Here is a 22858-nt window from a genome sequence, read left to right on the forward strand (position 1 = left end):
GTGGAAGGAAAAGTACCTAAAAGACTGACTTTCGCTTAAGATAAGGATTTTGTGATATTCTTAGTGATACTTATTCTCATATTATTACAAAATCAACTAGAAGTACCAAAATAAATTGTGAAGCATCGTCAAAATCTACAAAAATAGAAGTAATTACCAAGAATCCATCTAAAACATCATCAACCAAAGCAATGAATTCAGAATCGACAGACCAAGTTCAAGGTCAAGAATCAGCATCTATTCAAGACATAACAACAATTCAAAATCAATTACCCGACACTTCAAATATTCAATTACAAAATTCAGTAGTAGATGAAATTACACAAAATTGCACCTCAAATGAAGTCGAAATTCTTACATCATCGATTCAAATTTCCGATTCTACAGCGACACAAGCCTCATATGAAGCAAACAAATCTTTAATAGGAAATTTATACAAAATATTAATATGTGAAAAATTACCGACTACAGATGAGTCATCAAGCTTATCGATGGTTACAAACAAATTATTTTCGGCAGCAGATATCAAAGAAAATGAAGCATTTGAAGAAGAAATTGAGGCATTCACAGAGATTCTTGAAATTTTGAGTGAAGTATGTAGTGACTGTGAATCTAAAATTGAGGAAATGACCAAAAATGTTCGATTGAGGATTGAAAAGATAAAAACTGATAAGTGGAGGTTGACAATTCTTATCAAGGAAAATAAACTTGATGCAATTGTGCAAAAATATGAAAAATTGAAGGCTGATGAGGTGTTGATGAAAGTTTTGTTCCATAAGCATTATAGTATTGGCAACTCAAACCAAGAAATTTTCAAAAAATTAAAAAATTATCAATCAATAAATCAGAAATTCATCCTTAAGGATTTATGTGACACATTTGAAAGAATCGTCATTCCAAAGACCCAAGCATTACTTTCCTCAATTGAGTCAGAGAATAACTTAACATGGAATACATTGGATAACAGCATCAAATCAACAATTTTAAAGTCATACGTAGATTTTCAAGGATTTTATTTCCCACTGCAAGAGCTTATCCAAAACAATTCAGAACATCTAAATAGTCTTAGTCATCAACAAATTGTGGACATTATTCAGCACGGTTTCACAAAAGTCTCAAAAATTGAACAACTCAGCATCCCATTCTATATCAAGAAAACATTCATATGGGAGCACATGAAGGCTTATGAAGACGATTATCCCCTCATAGAAAGATACTTGCATTATGCGGAGACGAAAAAGCAGCGAGAATTTATCGTCGATCATACAAAGACTTATAACAACTTAAAAGAAGAATTGAAGATTAGAAAAATTTTGATTTTAACTGATGAGCTTGGAAGTGGAAAGACAACAACAATGAAGTATTTCGCAAGAAGATTTAAGGAAGATGATAAGCATCTATGGGTCAGCTACATTGATGCAAAATTGTCGGCAAAGGCATTCCAGAAAATTGAGCAAATTCAAAATTTTAATAATGACGAAATTGCTGCATATCTGGTTGAAATTTTGGAGCTATCTGGACTTGAAGTTTCAATTTTCAAGCAAAAATTCATGAACAACAAAGTCATCCTGCTTTGGGATCACATCGATCACAAATTCCAGCAAACATTATTAAATTTCACTTGGAATGTCAAGCAGCTTACAGAAAATCAGCAGGTGTTTGCCACTCATCTCCGGTACTCTGAGATACTAGCTCAAAAATTTGACAGAACTGCTTATAAGTTCATCCCATTCACAACATTTCAAATTGAAAAGTTTCATCGCAGACTTGAAGACTTTATGGACTTTAATGTTGGATATTGGAAGTTCTTTGCATTTTGTGACACTATTGGACTTGGAAATGGACATTACAATTATAATCGTGAAATTTTCATTAACAACAACATTTTAATGCTAAAATTGATTCTTCTAGCCATTGTAGACCTAAAAAAGGATCTCAATTACGAAATGGATTTTTATTTATTGTTAGAAAGAGTTTTCAAGAAGCAACTGATGGAACGTCCACACAAATTGACAGACGATGATGAAATCATACTTCAAAAGTTCTTACAATCGCATGCACTGAAAAAAGTCTTCGGAGATGAGCTTACCAAGTCATTAAAAGTAGTCAAGAATTACTCAAATATACTACCTCCAATTTCGACTTTAGTCGGCATCTTCAATCAGAATTTCGATGACAATTCCGTCATTTTTCAACACAAAATCATTGAGGAATATTTCATCATGATGTTCATGACGGACAACGTCATGTATGGTGATATAAAAGATATTTCAGTCAAAGAGGCTCAAAAACTTGTCACGATATTAGCCATGATTATCACTCAAGACAAGTTCAGGTATCTACTGAAGTTCATCAAAGATACATTCAAATTTCATTCAAATCCAACATACAAAGACCACATTTATAGGATCATCAAAAAGGCAAAATATTGGCCAAAAGTTACAAAACTGTACGGTGCAAGAGAAATTAAGCACATCGTTCATGTCAACAACTACAAATCAATTTTTGATGATATTGAATTTTGGACCAAATTATTAAAAGAGATTCAGGCAGAGAAGGACAAAAATGTGGCAAAGGAGAAGGTTAAGCGTGATGTGCAGCAGACAGAACTGGAAGTTAAGAGAAATGACAAAGAATTGAAAGATAAACCATCAATTAAAGGAGTGACGTCAATGAAGAAACTGAATCAGAATAGTGAAATTTGTCATCAATTGAATGAGTTTTTGGAGGATTTTGAGGCTGATGAGAGTGACTAGAACATATGTAGTAAGGATGTGAGTAGCGGGACTTAACTTCAACTATTCCGGAAGGCACACGACGTAGAAAATGCAAAAGTCTGGATTAAGTTCGGATTTAGTCGAATCTGGTCTCATGCTTGAGTCAAGTTGGTCTGGTGCCTAATATTCTATGCCATGTGACTTCTAACTTCAATTTTATGCCAACAAACTGCTGACAAAAATTCTAATTAATGCAAAAAAATTCAAAATTTTAAAAATGTAAAAAAAAAGAAATAAAAGCAAGTCATAGCTTCTGCTATGCAATAAATCAAAAAGTTCTTACTTATCTATCCAGTCTCGTCCACAACTTTCAGATTCATCCACTAACAAAAAAATTCTCAACAATCATTAATTTAACTCTTATCTCAGCAAAATAAGTCATACTTTTCTCAATAAAAATGTGATAAATGACTGCGAAAATCCATAAAATGTAAATAAAATTTTTCAGTACTTCCAATTTTTGATTTTCTTCTTTTTCCATCTCAATAAATAGACATAAATCAATTTGTAACAATTCATTGAATTTACATTTAAGACATTTTCAATTTTTTCTCGTCTGAATTTGAGCATGAATGTGTGTATCTTTATGTCATCCACCAGGAAAAAAAACGACAATGCGATTCATCAACTTGATTGATGGGATTGATTTTATTTTGTAGTGAAAGTTGGAGAAAAAAGTCTTTGAGTTTGATAAATATTCACAGACTTAGCATTTAATAATGTTTTGTTGTCGGAGATTTTCGTTGAGTTTCGAGGATTTGAGCTTGTTTTAGAATTCATAAAGAAGTTTTCCGAGTAACATAAATGAATAAGACTGGTTTGGGGCTTCTGAGACTCCACCATAGCTCTTTTATCTACGCTAAATAGAAGACATCTCTAATTGGCAGTCATATGGATACCACACGTAGATTAATGGATTTAATTCGGTTCAGTATACTCAATACGGTCAATTGTGATCCATCCAACAATTTCTATTCTAAAGTTGCACACCATTCAAATGAATTACTATCATCACTTGGCCAATACGATTCACTGAGTTTTCGAGTAAAACACAAGTTGCCGAAACCTCGTCCTTAATTTATTTAACCTGCTTTTTATATAAATAACATTTTTTATTCTTTTTTTTCTAATTGGTCTTTTTGTAAACTTTTTTTGACCATATTTCAATTGCTCAAAGCAAACATCATGTCATATTACGAATCACTTTCCATTAATGTATTTGATTTAAAACCGACGAGGTTGATATCAAGTTAGATTCTTTTTTGTTCCGACCTATGTACTGAAGTAAATAAAGGATTATATATTATTGTGATCCATGACATCCAATACGTGTCGCCTAAAGCTGATTCTATCCCGTCTTACAAACCTCAATGTCAACTCGAATATTCTATGAACTCAACTTCGACTCAAGTCCATTCCTCTAACTCTTCAAACTTAACAAACAATTCTCACAACCCAACAATCCAAAACATCTTTCGGCAATCAGCAAGTTAAACCCACTCAAATTTCAATTAATTTAAATTTTTTTTACTCTTCATCAAGCGCACTAAATTAGACTAATTGTCATTATTATTCATCCTCAATGCTCAGGGATATTGTTTTAAAATATTTTCCCAACCTTTGAGTAAATGTTTACGTCAATAAAAAAAAAATTGTGAAAATAATTGAATGGATTGCTATTTTTAACACAAATTTTAGATTTTATTTCCGACTTGATACGCAATATTTATTTACTAATTTGATACGCAATAGTTGTCGATATTTTGAGTTACGTATGTTCATGATTTCATCATACACAAATGAAGAATACCCAACCACAGAGCCTTATTTAAGCATTTTTGACAGCCATTAGCTCCCAGAAATGCTTAAAATCTTAATAATTGACACAATCCCAATAACAGCTGAACAATCTGGGAACAATCCCTATAAGCTTATTGATTTTTATCGAAGATTGTTCACCTGATGCAAATTGCAATAAATTATGGCATTTATGATGGCTTTATTAGACTTGTCCATGCTAAATCAGCAGATGGTCTCATTTTGTGCTATCTGGTATAGCTATTGAAATGAAAACAGTTGAATTTGCATTCAGAATGTACTGAAGATGATATTTTGTGACAAATTGAGTGCATTACTATTGGAAATATTTAAGAAAATTTAAGGAATGGTTACATTATTGTTGTAGGAAGCTTTAAGGCTAAGATTTTGAAGGAATTATGAATTTTAGATCTTATTAAATTTATTGCTCAAATATTTCGTTTGTATAGTCTCTGTCTGGATACGTCTAGCAGTAATTGAAGGTGAAAAAACATTATTGCCTATAAGGCAAAGTAGCAAGCTAGCATCATACAGTTAGAGGTAGAGCTCGAAGTCGAGTTGAGTCGATTCAAATCAACTTCAAGTTCGGAGAGTCAAGCTTTAGATAGAGGCAAAAAAATTCTAAATTACATTTCCCAAAAAATAAATAATTTAAAGAGCTTATTCATCCACCAAATCCAACACAATCCCCTCATCAAATTTATTTCAACTAAGACTTAATGACTATAAAACAAAGTTTCTCTTCCACCATAAATTAATGCCAATTTTTCATCCCTAAAAATAATATCACAAGCTTGATCGTAACAATGAGAAGAAAGCAAGCTCAATTACATGAGAACAAAACAGACAATTTCCATTATCTCATGCTCATCGCATTCAAGTCTCATTATTGATGATGTAAATTAATTTTAATCTAGCATTTTCAGCCAAGCACAAAAAGAATGTTTCTTGTCATTATTATTCATTTTGCATTTTTACTTCTTCTTATTTCTTTTAATAAACAGCACGATCCAGATCAATGTACACCTGGCGGTGAGGATGGAAATTTCATAATGTTTGCAAGGGCGACATCGGGAGATAAAAGGAATAATAATAAATTTTCACCGTGTTCACTGAAGGCCATTGAGCCGGTTTTGAATGCGAAGGCACGTAGCAGCAAAGGATGCTTCACAGGTAACCCTTTTTTATGTCCTTACTATTTGTTTGTGTGTCTAAAATACCAACAATATCAACATCAAATTGGAATGAAAATTTCTAAGCTTTTCTTTGTCGTTCGAAGCACGCTTTTGTGCTATTCCCATTTTTTTTACATCGTCATCGACACTAAATGCGCTTAACTGACTTTAAATTGAATCAAATTTAGATGATGAGGGATACGAGATCCTGGAGAAACCGATTATGTCGTCAACATGCATGCACATTACCATTAAATGAACATTTTCTTATATGTGATATCCATTTTCATTAAAAATACGGAACCGTTTTTGCACAGTTAGAAAATTTTATATTCACGTTGTTGATTTTATGGATTAAAGTAGTAATTTTGCTAGTAAGAAAGTTATTGGGGTACTAAGCGCATTTTTAAGGGGAGGAATTAATTCAATTCTGTTGATTTTGCAACATGACATCATCAGACAATCCAACACTACGTAGATAATTACAGACCGTCAGTCATAACACGAAGAAAACCCTTCAGCAACCACTCAACAAACTTATAAAATTATTCAATGTGCATGCAAACTTGTAAGACTTTATTAAATGAAACGAACGTGATGATAATTGAATTACCTTTTAGAATTGAATAGAAAACTAAAGTTGAAAGAATAGAATCTCAATCTGCGGCATCATAAGAAATTCTATTCCGTGTCGTGTAATGTTTCGCAACTTGTAATTATAGTCTTATTCCTATTTTGTAAGTTTTTCGAGATGTCGAGATTGCTGTCATTTGCTATTTTATGTGCTTACATGCGTAAACATTCGAACATGAAGTTTTTCTGTTTTTTGTTACTAAGCATTCAAGGTCGGGCACGTGAATCGCCGATTATTGCTCATATTCCTTTAATTTATTAACTTATGCTCACTTCAATCGATGATTTTTATCTCATTGTCTTATACGACGCTATATTTTATTTTTTTGTTAGAGATATACAGTCATTAAGTTAATGTATGATGAGAATTACGATGAACAACAATGAAGTGATTTAATGCAAATGGAATTTTAATAAAATAATTTGTTGTATTACAAAAGATAAATTAAAGTAATGATTCCTGAATGTTGCGGTTGTCATATTGATAATTAATTAATTAATTTTGAACGGTTGAGTGACGGTCATGAAGTTAATTATTTAGCAGATGATGAGAATTTAAAGATATAATGATGAGAAACCTTCAAATTGAGAGGTTCATCTAATGAGTATTTGGTGTTGTTCATAGTTGACGTCCAACTGTCAGTCATTCGACACTCATCCCACTTACATCCTAAACAACCCAAAAATGACAATCCAGACAGAACTTCATCCACTTTCCATTTGCAAAAAAAATTCAAATTTTAATCATTTCCATCAATTCCAATTTCAGAGCCAACACAATCCATATGTGGTAATGGAGTTGTTGAGCCAGGTGAACAATGCGATTGCGGTTGGGAAGAGGATTGTAAAGATGACTGCTGTTATCCGATGAATCGTCATCCAGCCTACAATGAACGTCCATGTACATTAAAACCAGAGTAAGTTGAAAAATAATTAAAAAGTGCACAGAATTTCCAATTAAAAATATTGAAGTACAGGAAAGACATTCAAGTGCACTTGTCATCTTATTGTGTATATGAGGAAATGAACGAGTTTCATTTCCATTCATTCAGTCTGAAACCTATTCATCAAATTCTTTCTCTCGTTTTTTTGTTATTCAATAACAACAGTAAAGTATGCAGTCCATCGCAAGGACCATGTTGTACGTCTAAGTGCTCACTGAAGTATGGCGATAAGTGTAGAGACGATAATGGATGCCGTGAGCCGAGCTATTGTGATGGAAGGTCTGCAATCTGTCCACCATCGGTCAATAAACCGAATAAGACTATTTGTAACAAGGAATTTGTATGCTATATGGGAGTAAGTAGAGATTCTATTCATCAGTCAATCAATTGGATGGGAATTATTGGGAATTAGAATTTTTTTGAAGTGTGGATTGTGGAAATTGAGATGTAAATGGTCATTTTGAGTTATTAAATTGAGGAATCTATTTAACAATTATCTTAAGTACGACTGAAAAGTCAGCCTCAATTGAAAATTACAACTTACATTATAATGCACCTACAACTCGTCCGTCAAAGGGAACAGACGTGTTTTTAATTCGCTCCGCAATTAATTCAAAATTCTCAAAAGCTCCAGATAACAACAACAGAGATTAAAGTTTCGAATCTCAGTTCAACTTGTTCAGACGTGTTTTGACTTGTTCGGCAAAATGGTAGAAACAACAACAAATCTCAACAACGAGGAAAGTAACCAAAAACTTTCGGAAAAACAACCTGAATCTCAACAACAAGATTCAGCACCCGTGACAACTCTCATCACCGAGGATATAAACAACGAAAAGCAACATGACATTGAGATGGAAAATCTCAAAACAAAACAGACAACAATGGATCAATTCGTCCAACCATTAAGGGCAGAAAAACGTCGCAGCCAACTTGAAATCTTCAGTGCGCCAGCCAAAAAGATATCTAGTGCTAGCAAAAAGAAAGATGACAACAAAAAACAATTTGACTTCTCAAATGCCAGGACGAATCTGTACGATGACAGATTTTTCAACTTCAGCGGAGATAACAGCAAAGCACCAGAACAACCAAAACAAAGTGAAATATCATCATCATCGAAAGACAACAACCTAACATCACAGCAGAAACCAAAACCACCACCGATCCATATAACTAGTGGTGGAGGACAGGAGATCAGAAGGTTGATGAACCAGATCAACAACCAACCCAGGAGTTTTATGATCAACGTCAAAAAGGATAAACTCAAAACAAAAGTTGTATCAACGGAGAGTTGGGACGACTACGACAGATTCATCAAACTCCTCAGAGAAAAACAACACCACTTTCACACCTATGCAAACCAGGAACCACAGATGAAATTCGTGCTCTACGGACTTCCAATGATGGAGATCGTAGACTTGGAAAAGGAGTTGAAAACGGAAAACATATCACCAGTTAAAATTGTCAAAATGACAATGAAACAAAGGAGACACGAAAACGACGACGACCAGAACTACCTTCTGTATTTTAATAAAGCACAGGAAGGTAACATTTTGGAAAACCTTCGAAAGGTTAACTGTGTCTACGGCTTCAAAGTAAAATGGGCTAAATACAACAACAGGCGTAACGGACCTTCTTTCTGTTCGAAATGTTTGCAGTTTGGTCATGGACAACGTGGTTGTAACAAACCACTAATCTGTTTCAGATGCTCTGAACAGCATGATTCAAAAACCTGTCCTTACATTTCGATTGAAACCAACAAGGTCCCAATCGAAAAACTAAAGTGTCACTTCTGCGGCGAGAAACATACAGCAATCTCACAAGAATGCAACATCAGGAAACAAATAATCGAGAAGTGGAAAGCTAAATCAATGAACGACCACAACCGAAATCAAAACAGACCATCAGGTGAACAACAAAGGAATTCACGAAATCCTGCTGGACAACAAAGGAATTCACGAAATCCTGCTGGACAACAAAGGAATGCTCCACCAACATCAAAAGCAGGTGAACGATCAGGCGGATCTGATCAATTTACATCACAAAGACCAGCTAGGAGTATCCCAGAACCGGTACCAACAACATCTAGAAAACCAGCTTCTGAAACCTCCGCACCAGTCACCATAAAATCGCAAAATAATCATCCACAACAGAAACCCTCAAATCAGGGAAATCAAAACAAAACACGAAGAAACAGGAGAAGGGGAAGGAATGGAAATAACAACAGGTCAAAGCCAAAGACCAATAACAATCATCAACAGAACTCAACGCAGGTTGTAGAAATTATGGACCTAGACTTCAATTCACTAACCTTGGAAACAAACAAGGTCGATCCTGAACCTTCATCCAGTGGTAATACAAAGGAACAAATTTCACCAGCCCAAGGCACAATCGATGAAATGAGCACAGAGACAGATTTATCAAATTGCATGTTCTTCATCAACTCATTCATCGAAATCATCACCAAAAAACCAGAGTACCTAAAAGAGGAACAGGTACAACAAGCCATCGGCCAAGAAGTTGCCAAAATCTACATGAGTCAACATGGATTGTAGTCACCAAAGAATCAACGTAATTTACTGGAATGCTAACAGCCTTGCAGATAAGATGTTAGCATTTCTCGACTACCTCAGCATGCAAAACGTTGATGTTGCGTGCATATCGGAAACATTCCTAAAACCAAACTCCAAAGTAGACTTGCATCCTGACTACGTAATTCATCGATTTGATCGCATTGATAGACCAAAAGGTGGTGTTGCGATCATTGTCAAAAGAAATCTAAAACATCAGCTTCAACCAAGTTACAACACAAAGCTAATAGAATGCATCGGAATAAAAGTCTTCATCAACGAATCAATAAGCTGCCACATCCTCTCCGTCTATCTTCCAGGAGGAAGCAAAGGAAGGAAATAGACGATCATCTAAGAGATGACATCAACAAAATAACAAACATCAGAGGAAACTACTACATCTGCGGAGACTTCAATGCAAAACATCGAGAGTGGAATTGCAACGTAGCAAACAAAGCCGGGACAATACTACAGGATATGTCCGGGGAGTTCATGATCTACTACCCCGATTCACCAACGTATTATCCAGAAGATCCGACGAAATCTGTATCAACAATCGACCTGATGCTCTCAAATTCCAGTTTGAACACTACAGAACTAAAATGCACAGAGGCAATGAGTGACCATTGCGCTGTGTATTTCCAAATCAGGACATCCAAAGTTGACAGAACAGACAACACAGTTTACAGATATGACTACAGAAATGCCAACTGGAAAAAATTTAAATCTTATATAACTCGTCGCATCGAAGACAGCACTCTGGAAAACCCGTGCAACACCGTAGAGGAGATAGAACATCATATCAAAGTATTCTCAGAACTCATCATGGATTCAAGAAACAAAACTGTGAAGAAGAGAAAGATCAACTTTGAATCGACAAAGCTCACACCAGAAATCAAAGACTTAATCAGGACGAAAAGAAGTCTTCGACGAAGATGGCAACGTAGCAGAGATAATCAAATCAAAACTGAATTAAACATTCTACAGAAAGTCATCAAAGACAAAATTAAGGAACTCAAAAATACAAACTGGAATAAGCGGCTTTCAGAAATCCAACCATCAAACCAAACAGTCTGGAGGATTGCAAAGCATTGCAAGAAAGGTTCAAAATCGATGCCACCGTTGATTGATGCAGATAGAACATTCATCACTAATAAGGAAAAAGCCAGCGTTCTCAGTGACTATTTTCGTAAAGCTCACGAAAATCCACTTGAGGACAACAACCCAGTACATACCCAGGAAGTAGACAACGCAGTGAAGGAAGCATTGGAAGGAGAAAATAGTGACTGCACAGAACTTACAAATGTAGAGGAAATCTCATACATTGTAAGAAATCTGAAAAATCCTAAAGCACCAGGATTAGACGATGTCAACAACATACTCCTCAAAAATCTTCCACCAAAAGGCTTCGAATATTTGAAGTTCATCATCAACACGTGTCTCAAACTTAACTATTTTCCGAAAGTTTGGAAAAAAGCTAAAGTAATCCCGATCCCAAAACCTGGCAAACCAGCAAACGAAGTGAGCAGCTATAGGCCAATAAGCTTGCTTAGTTCCCTAAGCAAAATACTGGAGAGAGTATTGCTGAATAGAATAAACGAGCATCTGGAGGATAACAACATCATTCCGACTCAGCAGTGTGGCTTTCGCACAGGACGATCAACATCTCACCAACTCATCAAAGTAATCAAAACAGCAAAGGAAAACATAAGCAGGAAGAAATCAACAGGAATGATCTTCCTAGATGTGGAGAAAGCATTTGACAGAGTCTGGCATAACGGACTCTTGTTTAAAATGATCAAATTAGGGTTTCCACTACCACTTATAAAAACTGTAAGATCTTTCCTAAGTGAAAGAACTTTCTCAGTTTTTATTAAAGGTCAGTTCTCAGAAACCAATGAAATCAAATTCGGAGTACCACAAGGAGCAGTGCTTTCACCAACTCTCTACAACATCTACACATATGATATTGTAAGAGAAACAACTAACAATATCGCACTCTTCGCAGATGATACTGCATTGTATCATTCTGCAGAAAACTCAGCCGATATTGTAACACATCTACAACACACTGGAAGAAAAGTACAACAATACATGAACAAATGGAAAATAAATCTCAACAAACAGAAGACTCAAGCCTTATTCATCACAAATAGGTACTCCAGGCAACTTCCAAGAGACAACATCAAATTCCTCAACGAAAACATCAAATGGGAAACCGAAGCTAAATATCTGGGAATGATAATCGACAAGAGAGTGACATTAAAGCAGCATGTAGAATATGTGACCAACAGAGCTCACACTGCACTAAGACTACTTTATCCCCTCATCAGCAGGAACTCACATCTCGACGTTCGAAACAAACTTCTCATCTATAAGCTAGCCGTGAGACCCATCTTCACATACGGCTGTCCAGCATTTGAACGGATGGCAAAAACACATCTACAAAAACTACAAGTACTACAAAACAAATTCTTGAGAATTGTTCTCAACAAAACAAGATACGAAAGGATATCAGATCTACATACTGAAGCAAAAATACCCTCTATTGAGGACTACGTCGGAAAGTTGCAAGCGAATTTCAACACTCGTCTTGCGTCACGAAACACCGAATAAACCACAACATAAATTAAAGCAAAACAATTTCAAAATAAAATCAAAAACTAAGTGATGAAGGCGATAAGTCAGAATCCTTTAAAAATTTAAATACAAATAAAATGTATCCAAACTTTGTACATAATTAAGTTAAAAATTTAATGAATAAAAAGTTTATTTTTAAAAAAAAAAAAAGCACCTACAACCCGAAAATCTAACACCTTCCACCTCAAAGTGACCTCATTTGAACTCAAAAATGCCACAAGCTCTTCAAAAACTAATTTCATCCACACTCCATATGCTCAATAGTCCTCAGAATTTGCATTCATTGAATTTATTTCATTTCTCTCATTTTTATCCTTTCATCATGATAGGAATGCACGGGTTCAATTTGTCTCGCATATGGATTAGAATCATGTCAATGTATACCTGGCGAGAATGATCCAAAAACAAAATCATGTGAATTGTGTTGCAAGAAACCTGGCGAGAATCAGGAATGTAAGAGTTCATTTGAATGGAATAAGGCACCATATGATGTACCAGATATGTATTCAAAACCGGGAACTCCATGCAATGAGTATAATGGATATTGCGATGTATTCCAACGTTGTAGAGAGGTCGATCCCTCAGGACCGTTAGCGACATTGCGGAAATTACTGTTGTCGGAGGAAAGTATAGCATCATTTAAGAAATGGGTCATCAGCAATTGGTATGCTGTTAGCTTAATCATTGTTGCCGTATTTGCACTGCTGGTAAGTTAATTTAAATTTTCTCATTCCTATTTCTTCGTCTATGTCCTCTCCATTAACATTTAACTGTCGTCTTCCTCGGAATACTCTTCTCTATGGCTCTTTTAATTTACATACAGTCACAAAAATATTTTATTATTTTTTCATGACACAAAACTTTTTTATTCAAACAAAAAAAGTTATGTCGCTTCCTGAAAAAATGGGACAGCGGCAACGACAGCAATGACAATGTATCACAACATGATAATGATAATAATGAAGATGAGGAAAAGTGTGAGTCTAGTTTGTGAATTGTGATTGATGTAGATGCTATTGCTGCTCCTGTTCACGCTGTCATTGCCAACAATCAAGTTTTAAATTCATTATTGCTGTATTATCCCGAATGAATAATTTTTGTTCGGTTATTGTGTCGAGTTGGATAGATGAGAACAAGTTGTTGGAGATTAAAATGTTGAGCTAATTGTAGAGTTTGTAGCTATTGAAAATTTTTGGAATGTAATTTTGTGGATTTCAATGGCTGTAGCGTTCAATGCTACATTGGCTAACAAGCTGGACGTCGTGAAGAATTAAGTTAAATTTTGATCAGTTCCACATACTTTACCATTGAACTAATGCAACTTCATACGAAATTCTCCAAACTTTCATTTAAACTAAGCTGCATCTATGCCTAACGTCCACCATCTCCACCCCAAAAGCCTCCTTAAATATTCATTGTCCTATCTCATCAATTAAAGCTCCTGTCATAAATATTCAAGGCTTCAAAGTTCAATGTTTTATAAAGTCAACAACTTCAATAAATTCCAATTATTTTAATTGATTTCATGCTTCCATCAGAAGTGTCATTAATCATACTCTGATGGATAGATCAAATTAAGCATTTTTCAATAAATTATGAGAGTTACTTTATATTGATGGTATCAACAAGAGATATCCCCTCCTTTAACTAAGTCCTTTAGCAATAAAACTTGAAAAATTTTTAAGGCAGACTTCTGGCACTTTAAATTTCGATATAAAAATATAAAAGGAATTCAGCAATCAATTTCATCTCCTCCGCCCATCATCAAACTGTGATTGATACAAAGTACTCTAATTCATAACTCATCATTACCCTCATTTATTTCCTTAACCCCCTCAATTCTTATATCTTAAGTACTCAGCCCATTCATACACATTAAGTATATGCTGGAATTTTTCTTTCATTCATTTCATGATTGTATCAATAAGCATATAACAATTTTCGTCCATCTTTCAATTGAAGGATTATGAATTGAGTGGTATTAACGTCATACTGATACTCTAATCTGTTATAGAAGCAAATAGAGGAGTCAAAAAGAAGACATTTGATGGTAGATTTGAGCACATGTCAATGTCAAGAGGATTTTCTTGGAATATTCTTTAGGGATTTTGAAATTTGTTTGCTAGAGTTGATTTGAAAGAATCTTATAGGCAGGGGCTCGTTCAATAATATTAGAAATTAGAGCAGTTAGGTGGATTAAAGCTTTGAGATGATCAAAAAAAGTAATTTTTTGCTTTGAAGACAAATTGGAACATGATGCGAATAGGAGACCGTATATCGAGGTAGAGACTGATCATTTGGGTGATTTGCAATAAGATTCAGACATACGGTTGACTGATAGTGGAGTTAGGGGCGTATTCAAGAGGAGACTATGTGGTTTAGGGGGTCAAACCTGAGCATCTTAGCTTGGGTTTACTTCCTTTACGTACTTCGTTCAATTGTGATCCATGGCCTCCCATTGGTGTCGCCTGAAGCTGGCTCAATCATTGACTTGCCCTTGGCTACGTCTCTGAGCAGACTAATTAGAATTAGAGCCTGATTTTCCGATACACATCCCTTATAATCGACCCCAAAATCTCAAATTTGCTTTCAAAAAATCTAAAGATCTTCTCAAACTTATCAAAATCCTCAGATTTATTTTCAACACAAGCAAAAAATAATCCCAGTCATGCACACTTGTTGAAAAGTCTTCTTCAAAGTAAACCGTATGGATTGAATAAATAAACATTTTCTATAATTTGCACCCTATGAAACTTTAGTTTTCTAGAGAAACAATTCCATTGTAGCCAACGGTTTTATGTTCAGGAACAAAAGAAATAGAGACACAATAAAAAAATTTCTATCTCGATTTTCACACATTTCATATTTTTAATTGATACTGAGCAGCAGATTCATCCATTGAATTGTGATGAGGATGAGAATGAAAGAATGACGATATTGTTTCGTATAAAAACTTTTAATTAATTTTTTTCTCCTTCCTTAAGCTACAGAATAAAAAAAATTGTATTTTAGATTAACAAAAGAAAGTTCCTAAAAATTGATTTTTAAATTTCTCATTTATAATATTGCAGATACTCAGCACACGCTTCCTGGGCAAGAAATCAAACTTGAAATTAAAGACTGTAACAATAATTCATAGTGCAACCACGGAGACAGTGAGATTACCAGATGACAACAATGGGGTAAGTTATGATTAATATTTTTTAATTGAAGCTTCAATTTATTGCAGGGATATGAGTTGGAAAGGATGTACAGTTTGACTTGGGAATTGACTGGGTGATCTTGGGATCGATTGATTGTTAGGAGGTCCTTCTAGGATCGTAGAGATGGATATCCAAAAGGAAAAATCGACCCGCACTGCATTTTGAGTTCACTTGCTAGTCGGGAGCTCTTACAAGCTATAATATCCAAAATGCGCCTTATACCCAAGACATCAACCATAACAAAAATCATTTCCAACTCGTTTCCCATTTCACAGCAGAAACCAAATGAGAAATTAATTAACGACTTTTTTTCCACCCTTCTTCTCTTCTTTTTTTCCCTTTTGACTTACAAAAACAATTCAGGTCATTGTGCATACAGCGGTACGAACAAAAGTTCCACTCAAGAAGAAAGTTCGTGGCGAACGAAGTAAAAAGAAGTCACAACAAAAAGTTATCATTCCACAAATTTTACCACAAAAGGATGTAATTTCATCCAATGTCACATCGAATACCGTAAATCCAACATTGCCCGTGTCAGCGACATCCATTAAACCATTAAGTCGTAGTCAAAAGAAATCTCTCGAAAGTCCCAAGAAACTTTTACGTAGAAAGAAGAAGCATCGACAAGTTAGCGGACCTGATGATAATACTGGTCAAATGAAAGTCAAAGATGATCAGCATTTGCAGCAACAGCAACAAACAACAACAACAACAACAGCAATTGCCAATTAAGCCTCAGAGAAAACCCAAAAAGAAGCCATCGTCCTCATCATCTAAGCATAAAGAAATTATCGATTATTCAAATCCCGAATCACATACAAATACATTCGGTAAAGTACAGAAATGGCTTTTAGAGTCACCAATTGTATTATCGGCAGCATCACAAATTGAGCATGCATCGAAAATATCAAATATGATGAATAAATCACATTCAACACCTGAGCATTTGGCAAGTGTCCAACAGCCACAACAGCAACAACAACAACAACAACGTTCTCCAATAAATACCGCAAAACCTAAAGGAACAACAACAGCAGCAAAATCGACAAATAATCTAAATGATAAAGTACGACTGCAGGTTGTCTATAAGCCACCATTTAAATTCTCATTGAAATTTTCAAAAAATAAGAATAACATCAAGACAAACGTTGTTGGTGCTGATAAAAATAAAATGTTGTGGCGTCAGCAACAGCAACAGCAGCAACAACAACAGCAAAGAAATTCCCTCGAGGATCCATCACGTTCACGTCGTGCTGCACTCTTAATTCGATCAGCAACGGAGGATATAAGCAATCATCTAGTGCAGACAAATGATGAGCCATTGTATGAGACATTAAGTCATCCGCCAAAAGTCAAACAACCGCCACAGCCAAATTATGAAAATTTACCAACAACATCATCAACAGCTAATTTAATTGATGCATCAATGAGCAACTCGATATCATCACCAATCAATACAGCAACATTTCGTGTTAATAAAAGTGCCAGTGGCAGTAATATAAATAATCATCGTAATTTGCCTGTGATATCAACTCCCATATTGAATAGTAAGGGACGAAGTCATCAGCGTGGTAGTCAAAATAATTTAAGACGATCAAGTATTGGTAATAGTGGAAGTAGTAGTAATTTAATGAAATTTGGTGGTAGCTCACAAAATTTAACGAGATCAAGTACAACAAATCTCACAAAACATAGTCAACGTGATGGCATTAAGCGTCGTGCAAGCGACATGAATCGTAGTAGTACGACAAACCTAAATAAATACAATCGACATAATAGTAGTAATTCCAATTTGCGGCGCGGTGGTTCTAACATGGACGTCAATTCGAGTCCATCAAGTGAAGAGTATAATCCAGTAAGTAGCAATGAGAGGAAGTCTCATAGCCGTAAGAGCAGCATGAATGTTAGCAACAGCAAATTAAATCAGTTGTCTAAAACATATAGCAACTCAAATTTAGTCAATAACAACAGTAATACATGCAGTAGTAATGGATCGACTGCAATTTGTCCCGTGCCGGGATCATCGCGCCGCGAAAGTTTCAATAATAATATACCACGTGCTAGTCTAATAAATTCAATTACCAATATAAGTAATCCATTCCAACGTCAAACAGCATTAAAGCCAACACAACCGTTGTCACATGCAAGTCGTATGATGATTGATGAACTTAATAAGAACCGTCCACAGACATCATCATGTGATAGCTCCATGTTTAAAAATTTTGAATGGCCAAAAGTATTAACGACACAACGTTCATTGCCAGCCGATAATGCTGGACCTCAATCTGATCTTGAAGTTATGGTTTCTGATGTAGAAAATCTTATGAACGATAGCTAGGAGCAACTTATATCCCGCTTTTTTAATTTCCTTTCGTCATCCGCATCGTCAATATTTCAGTTTTATTAAACTTCTTCGTTCCTTATTTTTTTACTGCCAATTTATATCGGACACTGTCAGTTCTTTACTCGATATTTTTATTATTTTAGCTTATATTGTGTAACTTAATTTAATTTATTTTCTTAAGGCTTCTTCACGATTGTCGGTATTGATATTGATGGAAATGATGGGACTGATGTAGAATTTGACCCTAGAACGTCTATTAGGCATGCTTGTGCGACTGACAGATACCAAAATATCTCAGTCTTCATAAAAAGCAAGCACAAGCTTATAAGAATATCAAATTTAATTTTCAATCAGCCATTTCGCAAACAAACATTAAAAATAAATTTAGATTCCGTCTATAAAGCCTTTAGGCTGCTATAATCTAAATAAACATCCTCGTTTCCATGAAATCTATTTCCAACGATCAATTTCCATCAATACAACAAGCAAGTTCAACCTTGAAATTCAAATTTTTTATTCAAGTCGCATATCAGTACTTATTATTGCCAGAAACGAATAAAAAAAAAATCTTGGCGGAATCGAAAGCAATCGTATCGAGTGAAGAGGCCTTGAGCCAACCTTAAGCGGGAAAAAATCCATTTTTATGACTTTTTTGCGCGTATTGTCATAAAAAAAATAAACATTTTTTATGTGCCAATAAAAATTTTCATTTTATTTTCATCTCTCATGTCCTTCTGTGTACGGAATACAATAAAGTAATAATAATAGTAATAGTAATAATCTTAATTTTTCCATTTATTTATACATAACATGTACATAAATATTAGATAAATTATTAAATTGAGTAGATTTAATTATCGCATCAAAAACATTCACACATAAAATGGATGAAAATGAGAACAAAAGCTGTAAATTAGGAGGAAATGATGAGCAGTGGTGTTCATGTGTTGTGGATTTATGTAGGAAATTTGGGAATTTTGGGCATTTTGACAATTTGAATCAAAATTGAAAATTCGTCAAAAATTCAAAATTTCTTCAATAAGTCCAACAAGTTGCTACAACAATCTACAGCCTTTGAGCACCACTGACTCTCATCAAATACTAAATATGACATAAACAAGAAAAAACTTGAAGACTCAATCAATAATGAATGAAGTATGATCAAAGGATATAACAAGATAGCAATTGATATCTAATGAATATGACTGTTCATATTTATAAATAGTAACTTGACATTTCCAGTTATTACATTGCTCTCAATATCTCATCTTTTACGTTCTCGTATTAAATTTCAACATTTGAATATGAATCAAGTTTATGAATGTAACGCAGTTGACGTTCTTGGTAATGTGAGGAACGGATAAAATGACATATGTTTTAAAAGCTTTGACTAACTTCCTGAAATGATGATTTTTGAGTCTTAAAAGACAAAATTCACATCCAGGCATCATTTCCAAGTCTACCAACTCCTTTTCCGTCCCCATGCCTACCCCCAATTAAATTCAACAAACATCCAGAAACTTTAAACTTTTCAAAACTTCTTCAACTCACTCAAAACTTCCCAAAAAAACTTACATGATGAGGAATTTAACCAAAAAAACACTTCCAACTCCCACAAAATGTTCAATTTTTGCTGAGATTCTCAACACATTTTGTAATGAAATTTTCTTTTAATTGAGTTGAATGTTGAAATTTTCTATGAAAATGTTCACAAAAAAACGTACTTGAAAGCTCTTTTAACTGCAATTATGTCAGTTAAGTGGATGTGTTTAATTATAGAAATTTTCAGAAAATTCTATTTGAGCATTTTTTGAGGAAGTTTTTTAAAAGATTAAAGTGCTTGAGATTTGTAAATTAATTGGAGATTAAAGGAAGATTTAAGTGCTTTATTGAGATTTTTGTTTGAATTTGAGAAGATTTTTCCATCAATAATTCGATACTTCCTTACCGAACAGCACAAGTTGCTTAGTCGACCCAAGTCTGATATTCTGGCTGATTGAAATACCAAATTAGACTCATGCAGGCCTGGAGCCGGATTTAAGATCAATTAACCGATTAATGCCTTTCTGGCTTATTCAAATCTCAAAACTCGTTCATCAAACATGCTGCAAAATCCTCCAAAAACTCAAATAACAACTCCAACATCACATCCTTCACAACAACATCAAAAAAATATTTTTCCCCATAATTTCCTCCATCAATACAATTTTCACATCATTTACAATGAACTTACAAATTGAGAGACACATGCCGAAAATGAAGTTAAATTTTAAGAACTGCCAGAAAAAGTAAAAAAAAATCAATTGTAGCAGCCACACGTGTGCTTAACTGACAAGCAATTTGACGTGTAAATTTATCAAAAAAGAAACAAAAATTTAGTCAGTCATCTTGCACATCATATTATTTGGTATTTATGGGAAAATTCGCATGAAAAAATAAATTTACTTTACGTGGTGAAATCAATGGATGTGGATGGAGGGATGCTGTTTAGTGATTGGATGCCTTGGGTGAAGTTTTTGAATATTTTAAGAATCAATTTTGGAGATAAAATTCTTAAAGGATGGGAAAATTCAGAATCTACTGAATAAATCGTCTTCTAGGGAGGTAGTACCCCCTACCCCCTCAAATATAGCTCTACCGTCTCCAAATTACAAGAATGTTCAATAAAATCTCATTTAAAAGATCAAAAATTCCAAATCAATTCCTCAAAATTAACTTAAACTTCAAATAAATTCCCCAAACATACTCAAAACTTCCAAGAACCAAAGCAGACATTCTTTCCAATTTTTTTATGCAACATCATGTTACATAAAGACCGAACATAAACAACAACAACAACTTTTTTTTAATGAAACAAGACAAAATTAGACTTAATAAAGCGTAAAAGAACAAAAGAACGACGAAGAGACGAGTAGAATAAGAGCTAGAAGCCCATATCACATGTAACTGTAAACGAAAGAATATAAAAGAAAAAGAAAGTAAAAAGAATGGAGAAACACCTTATTTTGACATAAGAATGACGACGATATGTGTTTAAGGCATGTACATGGGAAACAATCATAAAACAATTTCTTGAAGCAGGCAGATGAGCTTGTTTTGGTGGATGATTGGGGTTCTTATGGAAGACAGTTTGGGGGACTTAGGGAGGTAGTTTGTCAATTGCGTCTCAAAAATTAGGGAATTTTCCAAAAATGTCAAGTTTAATGTTAATTCCGAGCAGCATAATGCAGTCGCTAAGGCATATTAGAAAGGAAGATGTAGTTCGAGTTCTCAAACCCTTTACAAGTCACATTTGATCTTCAAAATTGAAAATTACTTACTCTGCTGGCCGTACTGGTCAATTGTGATCCATGACCATCCTTAGATATCATCTGAAACTGAGCAAGTTGCTGGCCACCGCCTGTCAATTTTGAATATTTCAAAATATACAGCATAAAATGCACCTTATCCAGGCTAGATACCCAAAACCATTCATCACTTGATTTATATCCAACTTAAGAATTTTTTTCCATCAATTATTTTAATGGAAAAGAATTTTTTTTTTGTTCGTTCGTCGTCATCTTCATTTCATTACCAGAGAACAGAAAATAAAAATGAGCGCGGGAAAGATGAGTCGTGCCAAGAACATAAAACAAAAAATTATTATGGAGTTTATGAGAGAATGAATAAAGACGAAGAGAATGACATAAAGTAAAAACATACACACAATTAATTGAATATTGCACGCAATTTAAGAAGAAAAAAACAGATAATTATCATTAAAATGAAAATTGCTTGAAATTTGTGATAAATGTACCTAAAAAAAAGTTCACAGACACACACACGTATGTAGATAATGAATGAATGATAATTGACTTAAATGTTGTCATTTTGTAGAATTTTAAAAGACGATTAGGAAGTGATGTATGATAAAAAATAAAAATAGGAGCTTCTATTACTGCTGAAACTGCTATTCTCATACGCATTTACTACTTTTGCTACTCATGTCTGATGAAGTGTGCAATTTTATTATCATAGTAATATCCTCGTGTATGCTAAGCGACTTAGTTAAAATTAATAGTATGGGAAATAAATTGAAAAATAATCAAATAAGCTTCCATCGGGGGGAAAGTTTATGAAATGAGACTTATAAGCTGTCGGAGTTGGTGCTGAAAAAGGTTTTTAAGGTTGAGTTGAAGCATAGTTGACATAAAAGCTGACAAAATTAGTTGTGAAGTGAATTGTGTCTTAATTAAGCCAATTATTAGCATTTCCCTGTATAGACCAGGTCAGAAAGTAGCTGTGTCTGTAATTTTAGGTCAGACACCTCCACACAGTCATCAATTCAACAGAAACCCTCAAAAAGTATCCAAAAATCAACAAATTTAAGCCCACTCAATCACCCAAACAACTCAGCACCAACCCACCCGACAGTGTCCTTCAATAACTTTAAAAATATCCTTAAAAAAATTCAATTATATCATAAGTCATTTGATACAAAAAACAAGAAGCGAATATAGGAAGATATTAGATACATAATCAATAAATGATGATGATAACTGTCATTGTTATACACACATTCATAATATAAGAGAGATACAAAAATATCATATATATCACATACTGCTGTCAAACAATCAATGAACGACAAATACTAAAAAACTGAGTGTATTTTGAGATTAAAATAGAAAAAAAGGATGGAAAGAAAATGTCAATGGATTTTTTTTAAAGTTTGAGATATAAATGGGATGAAGTCATTCGGATGTAGGAGTTGG

General features: G+C 34.3%; 1 pseudogene; it reads left to right on the forward strand.

Moving 5' to 3' along the window:
- Positions 1-5426: 5426 nt before the first annotated feature.
- Positions 5427-22028, forward strand: LOC139098963 (putative mediator of RNA polymerase II transcription subunit 26; annotated as a pseudogene).
- Positions 22029-22858: the final 830 nt, after the last annotated feature.

The sequence above is a fragment of the Chironomus tepperi genome, unplaced genomic scaffold (assembly GCF_022539635.2).
Source record: "Chironomus tepperi strain 1889 unplaced genomic scaffold, CSIRO-AGI_Ctep_v1 contig_456, whole genome shotgun sequence".
Lineage (NCBI taxonomy): Eukaryota > Metazoa > Arthropoda > Insecta > Diptera > Chironomidae > Chironomus > Chironomus tepperi.